The 14,886-nt window shown below is 36.4% G+C and overlaps 2 long non-coding RNA genes across 2 annotated transcripts in view; one reads left to right on the plus strand and one right to left on the minus strand.

Moving 5' to 3' along the window:
- Positions 1-14,886, minus strand: part of LOC141370452 (uncharacterized) — a 1,695,799-nt gene that overhangs the window by 1,500,342 nt on the left and 180,571 nt on the right. The window lies entirely within an intron of this gene.
- LOC141370451 (uncharacterized) overlaps positions 12,073-14,886 on the plus strand; it is a 57,028-nt gene continuing 54,214 nt past the window's right edge. Inside the window, exon 1 of the long non-coding RNA XR_012374483.1 lies at positions 12,073-12,208. This is a non-coding gene — a long non-coding RNA (uncharacterized lncRNA). The remainder of the gene's footprint in view (positions 12,209-14,886) is intronic.

Genomic DNA, 14,886 nt, shown 5'->3' on the forward strand with positions numbered 1-14,886 from the left:
TTTTTTTTTTTTAATATTCTTCTTTCTTCTTTCAAACAACTTCTTATCTTATCAAGTCCGTTTATAAAACCTTTTATACTTTTCATCTTTACAGTCATCTTCCATCCCTTCATTGTATCAATGCTTAATTTGAACATATATAAGTCTTTCTTCCTTAAAATTTTAGGAGGCACTTTCTTCTAACAGACCAAAATACACCCAAAATCTAGTGTGTGGCACGGATCTATGCACTAGCCTGATCATATTTGATCATATTCTGGTTTTTTTGTTTTGTTCTGTTTTTGTTTGTTTATATCTTTTTCTTTTTCTTTTTTTCCTCTTTCTTTTTTCTTTCTTTCCCTTTCTTTTCCCCTGATTTCAGGTCTTTTCTGATTTGTATAGAGTATATTTGCTGGGGACGTTGTTAACCTGTTAGCATTTTGTTCTCTCATTCATCTATTCTCCTCTGGACAAAATGACAAGACGAAAAAAATCACCTCAGCAAAAAGAACAAGAGGTAGTACCCTCTGCAGGGGCCTACTCAATACGGACATTAGTACAATGTCGGACCTAGAGTTCAGAATCATGACTTTAAAGATACTAGCTAGGTTTGAAAACAGTGTGGAAGTTATTAGAGAAACCCTTTCTGAGGAAAAAAAAGAACTAAAATCTAACCAAGTTGAAATCAAAAAGGCTATTAATGAGGTGCAATCAAAAGTGGGGGCACTAACTGCTAGGATAAATCAGGCAGAAGAGAGAATCAGCGATATAGAAGACCAAATGATGGAAAATAAAGAGGCTGAAAAAAGAGAGATAAACAACTACAGGATCACCAGGGCAGAATTCGAGAGATAAGCGATATGATAAGATGAAACAATATTAGAATAATTGGGATTCCAGAAGAAGAAGAAAGAGAGGGACAGAAGGTATTTTGGAGCAAATTATAACAGAGAACTTCCCTAATGTGGGGAAGGAAACAAGCATCAAAATCCAGGAGGCACAGAGAACCCCTCTCAAAATCAATAAAAATAGGTCAACACCCCGACATCTAATAGTAAAACTTACGAATCTCAGAGACAAAGAGAAAATCCTGAAAGCAGCTCAGGAGAAGAGATATGTAACCTACAATGGTAGAAACATTGATTGGCAACAGACCTATCCACAGAGACCTGGCAGGCCAGAAAGGACTGGCAAGATATCTTCAGAGCAGTAAATGAAAAATATGCAGCCAAGAATATTATATCCAGCTAGGCTGTCATTGAAAATAGAAGGAGAGGTAAAAAGCTTCCAGGACAAACAAAAACTAAAGGAATTTGCAAACACAAAACCGGCCCTAAAAGAAATATTGAAAGGGGTCCTCTAAGAAAAGAGAGAGGCTAAAAGCTGCATGGGCCAGAAAGGAATACAGACAATATACAGTAACAGTCACCTTACAGGCAATACAATGGCACTAAATCCATATTTTTCAATAGTTACCCTGAATGTAAATGGGCTAAATGCCCCAATCAAAACACACAGGCTATCAGATTGGATTAAAAAACAAGACCTATCGATGCTGTCTGCAAGAGACAAAGACACCCAGATTGAAAGTGAGGGGGTGGAAAACCATTTACCATGCTGATGGACACCAAAAGAAAGCTGGGATGGCAATCCTTATATCAGACAAATTAGATTTTAAAACAAATACTGTAATAAGAGATGAGGAAGGACACTATATCCTACTAAAGGGTTTATCCAACAAGAAGACCTAACAATTGTAAATATCTATGCCCCTAACATGGGAGCAGCCAATTATATAAGGCAATTAATAACAAAAGCAAAGAAACACATTGACAACAATACAATAATAATGGGGGACTTTAACACCCCTCTGACTGAAATGGACAGATCATCTAAGCAAAAGATAAACAAGGAAATAAAGACTTTAAATGAAACGCTGAACCAAATGGACTTCACAGATATATTCAGAACATTCCATCCCAAAGCAAAGGAATACACATTCTTCTCTAGTGAGACCCCATCAAAAAGGAGAATGACAGACCAATATCCTTGATGAACATGGATGCAAAAATTCTCACCAAAATACTAGCCAATAAGATCCAACAGTACATTAAAAGGATTATTCACCATGACCAAGTGGGATTTATCCCTGGGCTGCAAGTTTGGTTCATCATCCGCAAATCGATCAACGTGATACAATACATTAACAAAAGAAAGAACAAGAGTCATATGATCCTCTCAATAGATGCAGAAAAAGCATTTGACAAAGTACAGCATCCTTTCTTGATCAAAACTCTTCAGAGTATAGGGATAGAGGGTACATACCTCAATATCATAAAAGCCATCTATGAAAAACCTACAGCCAATATCATTCTCAATGTGGAAAAGCTGAGAGCTTTTCTCCTAAGGTCAGGAACGCAGCAGGGATGTCCACTATCACCACTGCTATTCAACATAGTATTAGAAGTCCTAGCCACAGCAATCAGAAAACAAAAAGAAATCAAAGGCATCCAAATCGGCAAAGAAGAAGTCAAACTCTCACTCTTTGCAGATGATATGATACTGTATGTGGAAAACCCAAAAGACTCCACCCCAAAACTGCTAGAACTCATACAGGAATTCAGTAAAGTAGCAGGATATAAAATCAATGCACAGAAATCAGTGGCAATCCAATACACCAACAACAAGACAGAAGAGAGACAAATCAAGGAGTTGATCCCATTTACAATTGCACCCAAAACCATAAGATACCTAGGAATAAATTTAACCAAAGAGGCAAAGGATCTGTACTCAGAAAACTATAAAATACTCATGAAGGAAATTGAAGATGACACAAAGAAATGGAAAAACGTTCCATGCTCATGGATTGGAAGAACAAACATTGTGAAGATGTCAATGCTACCTAGAGCAATGTACACATTCAATGCAATCCCTATCAAAATACCATCCACTTTTTTCAAAGAAATGGAACAAATAATCCAAAAATTTTATGGAACCAGAAGAGACCCCGAATAGCCAGAGGAATCTTGAAAAAGAAAAGCAAAGCTGGCGGCATCACACTTCCGGACTTCCAGCTCTATTACAAAGCTGTCATCATCAAGACATTATGGTACCAGCACAAAAACAGACACATAGATCAATGGAACAGAATAGAGAGCCCAGAAATGGACCCTCAACGCTATGGTCAACTCATCTTTGACAAAGCAGGAAAGAATGTCCAATGGAAACAAGATAGTCTCTTCAACAAATGGTGTTCGGAAAATTGGACAGCCACATGCAGAAGAATGAAACTGGACCATTTCCTTACACCACACACAAAAATAGACTCCAAATGGTTGAAAGACCTAAACATAAGACAGGAGTCTATCAAAATCCTAAAGGAGAACACAGGTAGCAACCTCTTTGACCTCAGCCACAGCAACTTCTTCCTAGAAACATTGCCAAAGGAAAGGGAAGCAAGAGCAAAAATGAACTATTGGGACTTCATCAAGATAAAAAGCTTTTGCACAGCAAAAGGAACAGTCCACAAAACCAAAAGACAACCGACAGAATGGGAAAAGATATTTGCAAATGACATATCAGATAAAGGGCTAGTATCCAAAATCTATAAAGAACTTATCAAACTCAACACCCAAAGAACAAATAATCCAATTAAGAAATGGGCAGAAGACATGAACAGATATCTTTCCAAAGAAGACATCCAAATGGCCAACAGACACATGAAAGAGTGCTCAACATCGATTGGCATCAGGGAAATCCAAATCAAAACCTCAATGAGATACCACCTCACACCAGTCAGAATGGTTAGAATTAACAAGTCAGGAAATGACAGATGTTGGCGGGGATGTGGAGAAAGGGGATCCCACCTACACTGTTGGTGGGAATGCAAGCTGGTGCAACCACTCTGGAACACAGTATGGAGGTTCCTCAAACAGTTGAAAATAGAGCTACCATACAATCTATAAATTGCGCTACTGGGTATTTACCGCAAAGATACAAATATAGGGATCCGAAGGGGTACATGCACCCCAATGTTTATAGCAGCAATGTCCACAATAGCCAAACTGTGGAAAGAGCTAAGATGTCCATCGACAGATGCATGGATAAAGAAGAAGTGGTATATATACACATTGGAATATTATGCAGCCATCAAAAGGAATGAAATCTTGCCATTTGCAACGACGTGGATGGAACTGGAGGGTGTTATGCTGAGTGAAAAAAGTCAATCAGAGAAAGACATGTATCATATGACCTCACTGATATGAGGAATTTTTATCCTCAGGAAACAAACTGAGAGTTGCTGGAGTGGTAGGGGGTGGGAGGGATGGGGTAACTGGGTTATAGACATTGGGAACGTATGTGCTATGGTGAGCGCTGTGAATTGTGCACGACTGTGAATCACAGATCTGTACTTCTGAAACAAATAATGCAATATATGTTAAGAAAAAAGAAGATAGCAGGAGGGGAAGAATGAAGGGGAGTAAGTCGGAGGGGGAGACGAACCATGAGAGACGATGGACTCTGAAAAACAAACTGAGGTTTCTAGAGGGGAGGGGGTGGGGGGATGGGTTAGCCTGGTGATGGGTATTAAAGAGGGCATGTACTGTGTGGAGCGCTGGGTGTTATGCACAAACAATGAATCATGGAACACTACATCAAAAACTAATGATGTAATGTATGGTGTTTAACATAACAATTAAAAAATAAAAAAAAGGGGGGGCACAGATATGTCCTCCTTTCCCTCCACTGTTCTCACCGAAACTGCCAACTGCCAATGGAGGGAGCTCCAAAGAAACCAGTGTCAGAGGCTAGCAGAGAAGAGGATGTTATTTTGGGCACACTTTCTAGGAAGTGACTGTGGAAATGCCTGAAGACCAGAAAAGTAATATGCCTGCCAATGCACTGCAGAGCAACCCCCTCATCCAAAACCTCTTGGTTTCAGAAAAGTTCAAATGTTTCCAAATGAAACTTAACTTGTCTGCTACATTTCAATTACTTTAAATTAATCCACCAGGGCTAATTGGTGGATGCTGAACCCAAGTAAAAAGTTCAAAACCCATCCAAAATTTCTCCATAAAGCTGTCTAATTCCAAATCCTGTATTCCTAGCCACTGCGCTCTGCTTTATACTGCAAGGTCTAACATCTGGTACTCCCTGTTCCCTCCAGGGGACAAACATATTAAACCTACATACGTGCATGTATATGACATCATGATTTGCTTCTGTTCCTATATTTAATATTAACTGGATTTACTGTCTTCCTTCTCCTCAAACCTAATCCTTGTTATTTCTGTCCTAAAATTTTGTGGTCCAGTAATCATGGATTTTTGTATTCCCCCAAATAAGCCATGATATTCTTCACTTCAGTGTCTTTGTATAGACTGCTTCTGCTTTCTAAGGTAGATAAGCCTACACTTGCGTATTAAGCAAATGCAAATTCATTCTCCAAGGCCCAGAAACAGTGTCTCCTTTAAAAAAAATTATTTCGGGTGCCTGGGTGCCTCAGTTGGTTAAGCGACTGCCTTCGGCTCAGGTCATGATCCTGGAGTTCCAGGATTGAGTCCCGCATCGGGCTCCCCGCTTAGCAGGGAGTCTGCTTCTCCCTCTGACCCTCCCCCCTCTCATGTGCTCTCTCTCTCTCTCATTCTCTCTCTCAAATAAATAAATAAAATCTTTAAAAAAATAAAAAATAAAAAATAAAAATACATAAAAAAATTATTTCTTCCCTTTCTCCTTCCCCAGGGAAATTTAATAATCACTATCATTTTTGTCACAGTACCTTGTACTTTGTTAAAATATTTACCACCATGTCTTGTAGATATTTACTTGCCAGTCTGTCTATAATTGAGTTTTTGAGTTTTTACTAATGTCATCCCCATAGTGGGGGTTTAATAATTGTTGACTGAGAGACTATATGATCATTAACTAGAAGGTTGGTTATAGAAGATAACTTTTCTAACGTGAATAGGAAAACAATGAGAAATGAACAACTGTATAAGCCAATACCATCATATTTTATATAATTATTTCATTAACAGCTAACATCAATCTTAGCCCATTTCTTCTTATGCTAATTTGTGAATGACTTGATTATGAAGTGCAGTAGTTAGACACTCATACATTTATAGTCATGTTCTAATTCATCAATTATCAAGTTCTCTGTTCAAATTCCCACAAATTGTAGCATTTTATTTTCCTAAGGGAATAGATGCATTTTAACTGTCAGATGAATTCAAATTAATCAGTTTGCTTACAGAAGCCAACTGGAGAGAGATGCATTGCTGGTGGGACTTGGAAACAGATCCATGGCATTTACACCATTATGGATTTTACTATCTGTACAGTTTCTGCTGCTCCATTGATCCTCAAATTTCCTGACCACAAAATCTCCTATGAGCTCTCATCCACTATATGCCACTCCTTGGCAGTGCTTATCACTTCTGAAATTTGACATGTGTTTCTGGGATTGTCTGATTAATCTTATTCTTTCCAATTAGATTATAAATTCCTTAAGGGCAGGAAGTGAATCTCTTTTACCCACCATGGGATATACATCATCTAGCACATGGGATCAGTAAATAATTAATAAATGGATATATAAAAATGAAAATAATGTCCTTCATCCGTCAATGAAGTGATGCTTGGTTTCAGTAATTAGTTGGCTGAACAAAATATAGCACCACACACTAAACCCATGAGGCTGCCAGGTGTTCCTTTGGGAAGTTTCTGGAAATACATCCTTGGTCAGGGATAACGCTAATAATGATTTTAATAAAAACAAGGGCAACAGCAAACAATGGCATTAAAAACAAAAGTGAGTTAGCAGTAGTAATGATGATGAATACAGTGAGAGAGCCCACATAGTACTAAAGTTGATTTCATACAACATTCCAAATCTATACCACAAACTCCCAAGGTAAGTTGTAATATTCTACTTAAGAGAAAGAAAAACTGAGTCTTAGGAAAGTAACTCAGTTACTTACTTGCTTTTGAAACCCAGACATATTTGACTATGCAATGTCGCTTTATTCTAGTACTCTTCTTTAACATTTCATTAATAAGGACTTTTCTAAGCTTAGATTTAGATGCTAAAAGGTAAACATTATTGGTATCTCTGAATAGCATCTGCAATGTTATACAATTATATAACGTATTTATTCATGAGTCCTTTCAATCTCTCACTATATTCTATGCTGCTTGAAACAAATGCATATTAGGCATTTATTTTTTAAATTACAGTATAGCACACTGTTACTGATATAATGGTGATAAATGTTTGTGAGAGTAAAATTTAAAAGTTTTGCCATCTCTTCTCATAAAAATGGGTGGCATTCATTCAAACAGAAAATTATTAACCTCACTTATGTTCATTGCGTATGTGGAAGATTTCACTTCACCTGTTTCCTAAATGCATTTCTTCTCATATATCTGTAAAACTCTGAAGATGAAAAAGTCCGTCTTGGTAATATTAACTAATTGGTACTTAATTAAATTATTCTTTTAGAGGTTATCCTTATTATAAACTTTATAATCTTAAAGTAGATAAATTAGTTATTGGTTATGTTTATTATATAAGCATAATTTTATTTGCAAATTATGGAGTCATTTGGGATGTTAGAAATATCATTCAATTGGCAAAATAATTCTCTGTAAGAATTTTCATCTTCTACAATATTAATATCTAACTGAGAAAATGTATGGTTAATTTTTGAGATTGAAAATCAGTGATCTGGGGTGCCTGGGTGACTCAGTCGTTAAGTGTCTGCCTTCAGCTCAGGTCATGATCCCAGGGTCCTTGGATTGAGCCCCACATCAGGCTCCCTGCTTGGCGGGAAGCCTGCTTCTCCCTCTCCTGATCCCCCTGCTTGTGTTCCCTCTCTCACTATGTCTCTCTGTGTCAAATAAATAAATAAAATCTTTAAAAAATAATAAAAAAGGAAAGAAGATCAGTGATCTGACATGCCTTAGCCACCCTTTGGTTTCTAACCCCTTTCTCAAAAAACATTCAGAATACTCAGAAAGTGTGTGTGTGAGTGTGTGTGTATGTGTGTGTGTGTGTGTGTGTATACTTATGATGGAGATGGGAACAAGGCAGAGGAGGAACCATTCTTGTTGCTACTATAGCTTTCCTGGTATTTCCCATTATAACTGAAAGCCTAATTTCACAATTGCTGAGATATCCAGCCTTACTGAAGGCAGTAGAATCTGGCTTCTCAGTGAGCTACTGTAGTGAAAGAGATGAACATAGAGTTTATAGTCTTAATTTCCATTCAAGTATCAGCTCTGTCACTTACTGGGTTTAACATCTTTGGGAAATAATTCATATTCATCTGAACCTGTTTCTTCATCTAGAAAAATGGGGCTAATAACAACACTTACCTCATTATATTGTAGGGAGTTTTCAATAAGACAATCGCTATGAAAAGTGCCTTGTAAATTATAAAACATAGTATTTATGAGTTTGTACTTTGAAGTCAGAAGAGAAAAAAAACTTGCTAGAGTTTCTCCAGTTGACTACTGAACATTCTTACAGTCCAGGAAAAGAAAAAAAGTAAAAAAATAAAAAATAAAAAGCAGCCTTCAAAGTCTTCTAGACCTGAACCCTATAGTTCTGTCTGTTACAGATATGTTCTCATCATAAATTTATGATTTTTAATTTTCTCATCTGCAATTGGATGAAATTTTCCTCAGAGAGCATTTATGAGAATCCAATAATAAAGTAAAAGTAAAGTTCCCAGCACAGTGATCATACACAACTATTTTTTAAACAATCCCTTTAACTCCACGGTCACAATTTATACTAAGCACTATAGAAAACTTACTGGATTCATAATTAATAAAAAAGAAAAGTAAAATGAAAATCAAAAGATAAAAAGAAAAAAGAAGATAAAAGTAAGCTTAATTCTAAAGATGGTGAACACTATCTTTACCGTTTGTGTAGGAATAAATTGTACTTGAATTTAATGTGTTTCCATGACAATTGAACATTACTTTACCCTTGGATGAGGACATTAAACAAAAACTAGATGAAATACAGAGCACATACTGGCATTCCTCTGGGGGAATTTGTGGGCTAGTCTTGTCTTTTGTGTAGATGAAGAGCTGAGGGAGATAATTGGCTGACACATTTCATATTTTCAAGAAGATGAGGAAAAACTAGCTTGTTCCTCCCTTTGGAAGTAAAATGTCAAGCAAATAAATGGAAATGTGGCTCTGCACCATGTGTGATTTGGGGATGATTCACAGCCTCAGATGCATCCTGAGTTCAGGAGCAGAGCTTGGCAATTTTCTTTCCCAAACCACATTTGAACAAATATGGTTTTAAAGATAACTGTAATAAAATCTTATGTTTCAGGTCATAAACTGTTTACTGCAAGAACCCTGGAGGAAGACATGGTTTTCCTGGTACTTTCCCTGAAAGATCCTCCTAAGACCACTTCCTCAGTGTGGTCTCTGACCCTAACCCATGGCCAGGGACCCACTCCTAGCCTGATTTAGCTGCCTTTCTCTGCACACCCATCATATGTTCATCACTGCACTAACCACAAAGTATTGATGTTCCATGACTTCCCTGTCCTCCATTAAAACAATTTTTAGGGCACACTCTAAACTTATTTTTATTTCTGTATTCCCAGAACCTAGCAAATAAGCAGGAATGGGAGCTCATAATTTGGTAGATGAATGAGTGCACTATTATGCTTTATTCTTCTTGGACATGTTCTATCTTCATTACCAACGGCAAATTGTCAGAGAAAGAGCAATGAACAAGCCACATTAGGGATTGTGATAATGAAATAAATAAGATCCCTTCTAGCACCCTTGTTTAGAGAGAACTTGGAGGTCCTTCTCAATGATTGGTAGTATGGTATTCAAATACTTAAATTATAAAAATTAAGATGGTGAGCTTTTCAATTAGACTAATTTGAACCTGCATCTTAGCTTCTATTCACCAAACTAGGGAATGCAATTGGGTAAGAAAGACTTGAGGTAGGAAGATAATTTTTTTATTAAGTCACCAGGGGATCATAAAACTTAAACTCACAGTATATTTTGAGAATACTATCAATAACTACATGTCAAAGTTACAGTTCACTGCTGAGCACACAGTGTAACCTTATTTCTGTTATTTCTTTACTCCCATTCCAGCTTGCAATTTTTGCTGTATGTTTATTATATATTCTACACTGGAATTTGCATGAGATAATATGAAAGACATTGATAGCAGACTGGATTCATGGACTGGCTACATAGAAATTTCTAGAGAAAGAAAAGGTCCCTCTCTCACAGAGATAGAACACATGCTCCAAAATTTAGCCCGAGGCTCAGATATTATGTTTCTTGTATCAGATGCTTGCCTAGGCTTTAGGGACCTGCAGACCTGAGTTCATATTTGGACTCTGAGACTTACTAGCTGTTAATTCTCTGGTAAGCCAGGCAAACTTTCTAACTCTTAGTTTCTCCATCTCTAAAACAGAGTTAATGAATTATTTCTAATAGGATCACTATAAAAATCAAATTAAAATTAAACTCTGTGAATCTTGAAATTATACTTACCTTAGTCACTTACCCATGATCTAGATCCTGGTGCTGTACCCTGCATATAGTAAATGCTCAATACATATGTCTGCAGTGAATTAACAAATAGGTTCATTTATGTGAGCCTTTTTATGCCTAAACCAGCTCAGACTGAATTTCTGTTGCTGGCAACCAAAAGGGTCTTTACTGACAGTAAAATTGCTTCAACTCAGAGGAAACTGATAAACACTTTTTCTCAGAATACTGTTTGTTTCATCACCTCCTTTGCCTTGCTCGTAAATTTACCTTAACCTCAATGCCAATTCCATATCTAGCTTTAAATATCTTTCCCATTTTAAATGTCCACATAAAAAGTTATCTGCTACAGTAAACTTCTATCATCTTAATGTGATTTCTTTCTCTTTTGAATCTCCAAGTCCTCCGTATATTCTACTTTGTACTGCAGCTAAACTCTGTGTGTCCATTTATAGTAAATCAATATCTCTTTTGCTTCTCCCAATTCTCCACCAAAAGCTGTCATGAATTACCACTAGGCTATGTACAGAGTCCTGTTATTATACAGTCTATATAATACTGTAATTGTGTGTTTGCTTGCTTATCCCCTACTTTATGTTATTTCATTATTCTAATGGGCTAGAGTTTATTAATCCCACTACTATGGCCTTGCCTGTGAATGGATGTTTAGTGACTAAAGTTATTCTAGGAGACTAGAATCTTTTCCAGGACAAAGTACTGATGTTGCTTATCTCTATAAACCTCAAACAAAACAAAATAAAACAAAACAAAATTCACAACAAAAAGCAGTCACTACGGCAGAAATTGTTAATTGGTTTCCAATATCTTTTCTCCCTTCCACAGTGATAGAAAATAAATTTTCAGCAGAATAAAAGGCTAGCCAGACTAAAACTACATTTCCCAGCCTCTATTGTGAAGTAAGGCCATATAATTGAGCTTTGTCCATTAGGTTAGCAAAAGTGTCCTGTTGTTGTTCTCAAGAAGTTCCTTAAAAGACATCTCCATGTACTTTTTTATCCTTTATTATTTGCCCCTCATTAATCCTGATGTCTGGAACAAGAATGTGTTGGCTGGAGACTCAGCTGTCATTGTAAGCCCATGAGACAAGCCTATGGTGGCATAGCAAACAAAACAGAGCTATGGTCCCTTCCTCAAGCAGAGCTTCTATATCATTCTGGACTGTGTATACAACGTATTCCCACTGTGAAAGTATTCACACTGTGAAAAATGAATAGATATCTTTTTTATTTTCTTAAGCCACTGTTACCCTTATCACTCACAAGCAAACTCATAGCATGTGCTCAAAATTTTCTTCCTGAATTATCTTCAGAGTTTGTTCATATCCATACATCTTCAGTAATTCACCTTCCCTGGAAATGTTCGGGGATAAAGTGAAGATCTGGCTTACAAACAGTCATTTAGAAGAATGTAGCCAGGGAAGCACACCCAAGAAATAACTAAAACTTTGGTATCAATCAAAAGAAAACATTCTATTTTCCACTATGAGGTCAGTAGTATGCTATGGAGATAGAGGATAAAAAGTGAACTCACTTTGCCCCCCAGGAGTACATAATCTACTGGGGTCTAAAGATACAGACAGAAACAAAATCAACTCTGAGGCTGTTAGCCTATGGGATACAGACTAAACATACTGGGAATCAGAGAGAGAAAACAAAATGTGAGTTATTTTATTTTATTTATTTTATTTTTATTTTAAATTCCTAATCTCCATCCATCACCTATTTCACCCATTCCCCCCACCCACTCCCTCTGGTAACCATCAGTTTGTTCTCTATAGTTAAGAGCCTGTTTCTTGATTTTACCTCTCTCTCTTTTTTTTTCCCCTTTGCTCATTTGTTTTGTTTCTTAAATTCCACATACGAGTGAAATCATATGGTATTTGTCTTTCTCTGACAGACTTATTTTGCTTAGCATAATACTCTCTAGCTCCATGCATATCATTGTGAATGGCAAGATTTTATTCTTTTTATGGCTGAGCACTATTCTAGTGTGTGTGCCTGTGCGTGTGTGTGTGTGTGTGTGTGTGTGTGTGTATACCACCTCTTTTTTATCCATTCATCAACCAATGGGCATTTGGGCTGTTTCCATAATTTGACTATTGTACATAATGTGGCTATAAACATCTGGGTACATGTATCCCTTTGAATTAGTATTTCTGTATTCTCTGGGTAAATACCTAGTAGTGTGATTACTGGATCATTGGGTCGTTCTATTTTTAACTTTTTCAGGAACTTCCAAACAGTTTTACAGAGTGGCTATACCACTTTCCATTCCTAGTGACAGTGCATGAGGGTTCCTCCTTCTTCACATCCTTGCCAACACCTGTTGTTTCTTTGTTGATTTTAGCTATTGTGACAGGCGTGAGGTGACATTTCATTGTAGTTTTTATTTTCATTACCCTGATTTTCCTTTCCATGTGTCCATGGCCATCTGTATGTCCTCTTTGGAGAAATGTCTGTTCATGTCCTCTGCCTATTTTTTAATTTGATTATTCATTTTATGGGTGTTGAGTTTTATAAATTCTTTATATATTTTGGACAAATATGTCATTTGAAAATATCTTCTCCCATTCAGAAGGTCTCATTTTAGTTTTGTTTTGTTTTGTTTGTTTGTTTGTTTTGCTTCCTTTGCTGTGCAGATGCTTTTTATTTTGATGAAGTCCCAACAGTTTATTTTTACTTTTGTTTCCCTTCCCTCGGGAGACAGATCTAGAAAAAGTTGTTAAGGCTAATGTCAAAGAAGTTACTGCCTATAATCTCTTTAAGGATTTTTATAAGTTCAGGTCTCACATTTAGGTCTTTCATCCTTTTTGAGTTTATTTTTGTGTATGGGGTAAGAAAGTGGTCCAGTTTCATTCTTTTGAATGTTGCTGTCCAGTTTTCCTAAAACCATTTGTTGAAGAGATTATCTTTTTCCCACTGGATATTCTTTACTACTTTGTCAAAGATTAGTTAACCATATTGCTGAGGGCTCATTTCAGGGTTTCCTATTCTGTTCCATTGCTCTATGTGCCTATTTTGTGCCAAAATCATAATGCTTTGATCACTACAGCTTTGTAATATAACTTGAAGTCTAGAATTGTGATGTCTCCAGCTTTTTCTTCTTCAAGGTTGCTTTGGTTACTTGGGGTCTTTTGTGGTTTCAAGCAAATTTTAGGATTATTTGTTCCAGGTCTGTGAAAAATGCTCTTGGTATTTTGATAGGGATTGTATTAAATGTGTAGATTGCTTTGGGTAGTATGGACATATTCACAATATCTGTTCTTCCAATCCATGAGCATGGGATATCTTTCCATTTCTTTGTGTCATCTTTAATTTCTTTGATCATGTCATCTGCAAATAGTGAAAGCTTTACTTCTTTCCTACTGATTTCAGTGCCTTTTATTTCTTTTTATTGTCTAATTGCTGTGGCTAGGACTACCAGTACTGTATTGAATAAAAGTGGTGAAAGTGGACATCCCTGTCTTATTCCTGACTGTAGAGGAAAAGCTCCCTGTTTTTCTCCATTTGGGATGATATTAGCTGTGGATTTTTCATATATGGCCTTTATTATGTTGAAGTATGCTCCCTATAAACCTACTCTGTTGAGAGCTTTTATTATGAATGGCTGTTGTACTTTGTCAGATGCTTTTTCTGCATATATTGAAAGGATCATATGGTTCTTATCCTTTATTTTATTAATGTGATGATTGATTTGTGAATATTGAACCACCTTTGTAACCCACGAACAAATCCCACTTGATCATGGTAATGATTTTTTTTTTATGCATTGTTGGATTCAGTTTGCTAGTATTTTGTTGAAAATTTTTGCATCTATGTTTATCAGAGATATTGGCCTATAGTTCTCTTTTTTTGTGATGTCTTTATCTGGGTTTGGTATCAGGGTAGTGCTGACCTCATAGAGTGAATTTGGAAGTTTTCCTTCCCCTTCCACTTTTTGGAATAGTTTGGGAGGAATAGATATTAACTCTTCCTTAAATGTTTGGTACAATTTGCCTGTGATGTCATTCAGTCCTGGACTTTTGTTTGTTAGGAGTTTTTTGATTACTGATTTAATTTCATTGCTGATAATTGGTCTGTTCAAATTTTCTATTTCTTCTTGTTTCAGTTTTGGAAATTTATATGTTTCTAGTAATTTATCCATTTCTTCCAGGTTGTCCAATTTGTTGGCATATAGTTTTCATAATATTCTCTTATAATTATTTGTATTTCTATGATGCTGGTTGTTATTTCTCCTCTCTCATTTGTGATTTTATTTATTTGGGTGTTTTTTCTTTTTGATATGTCTGGGTAGAGGTTTATCAATTTTGCTTTTCAAAGAACTAGCTCCTTTCAT

Source organism: Callorhinus ursinus, unplaced genomic scaffold (assembly GCF_003265705.2).
Source record: "Callorhinus ursinus isolate GAN/ISIS: 27379988/994484 unplaced genomic scaffold, GSC_fseal_2.0 scaffold35, whole genome shotgun sequence".
NCBI classification, from domain to species: Eukaryota; Metazoa; Chordata; class Mammalia; order Carnivora; family Otariidae; genus Callorhinus; species Callorhinus ursinus.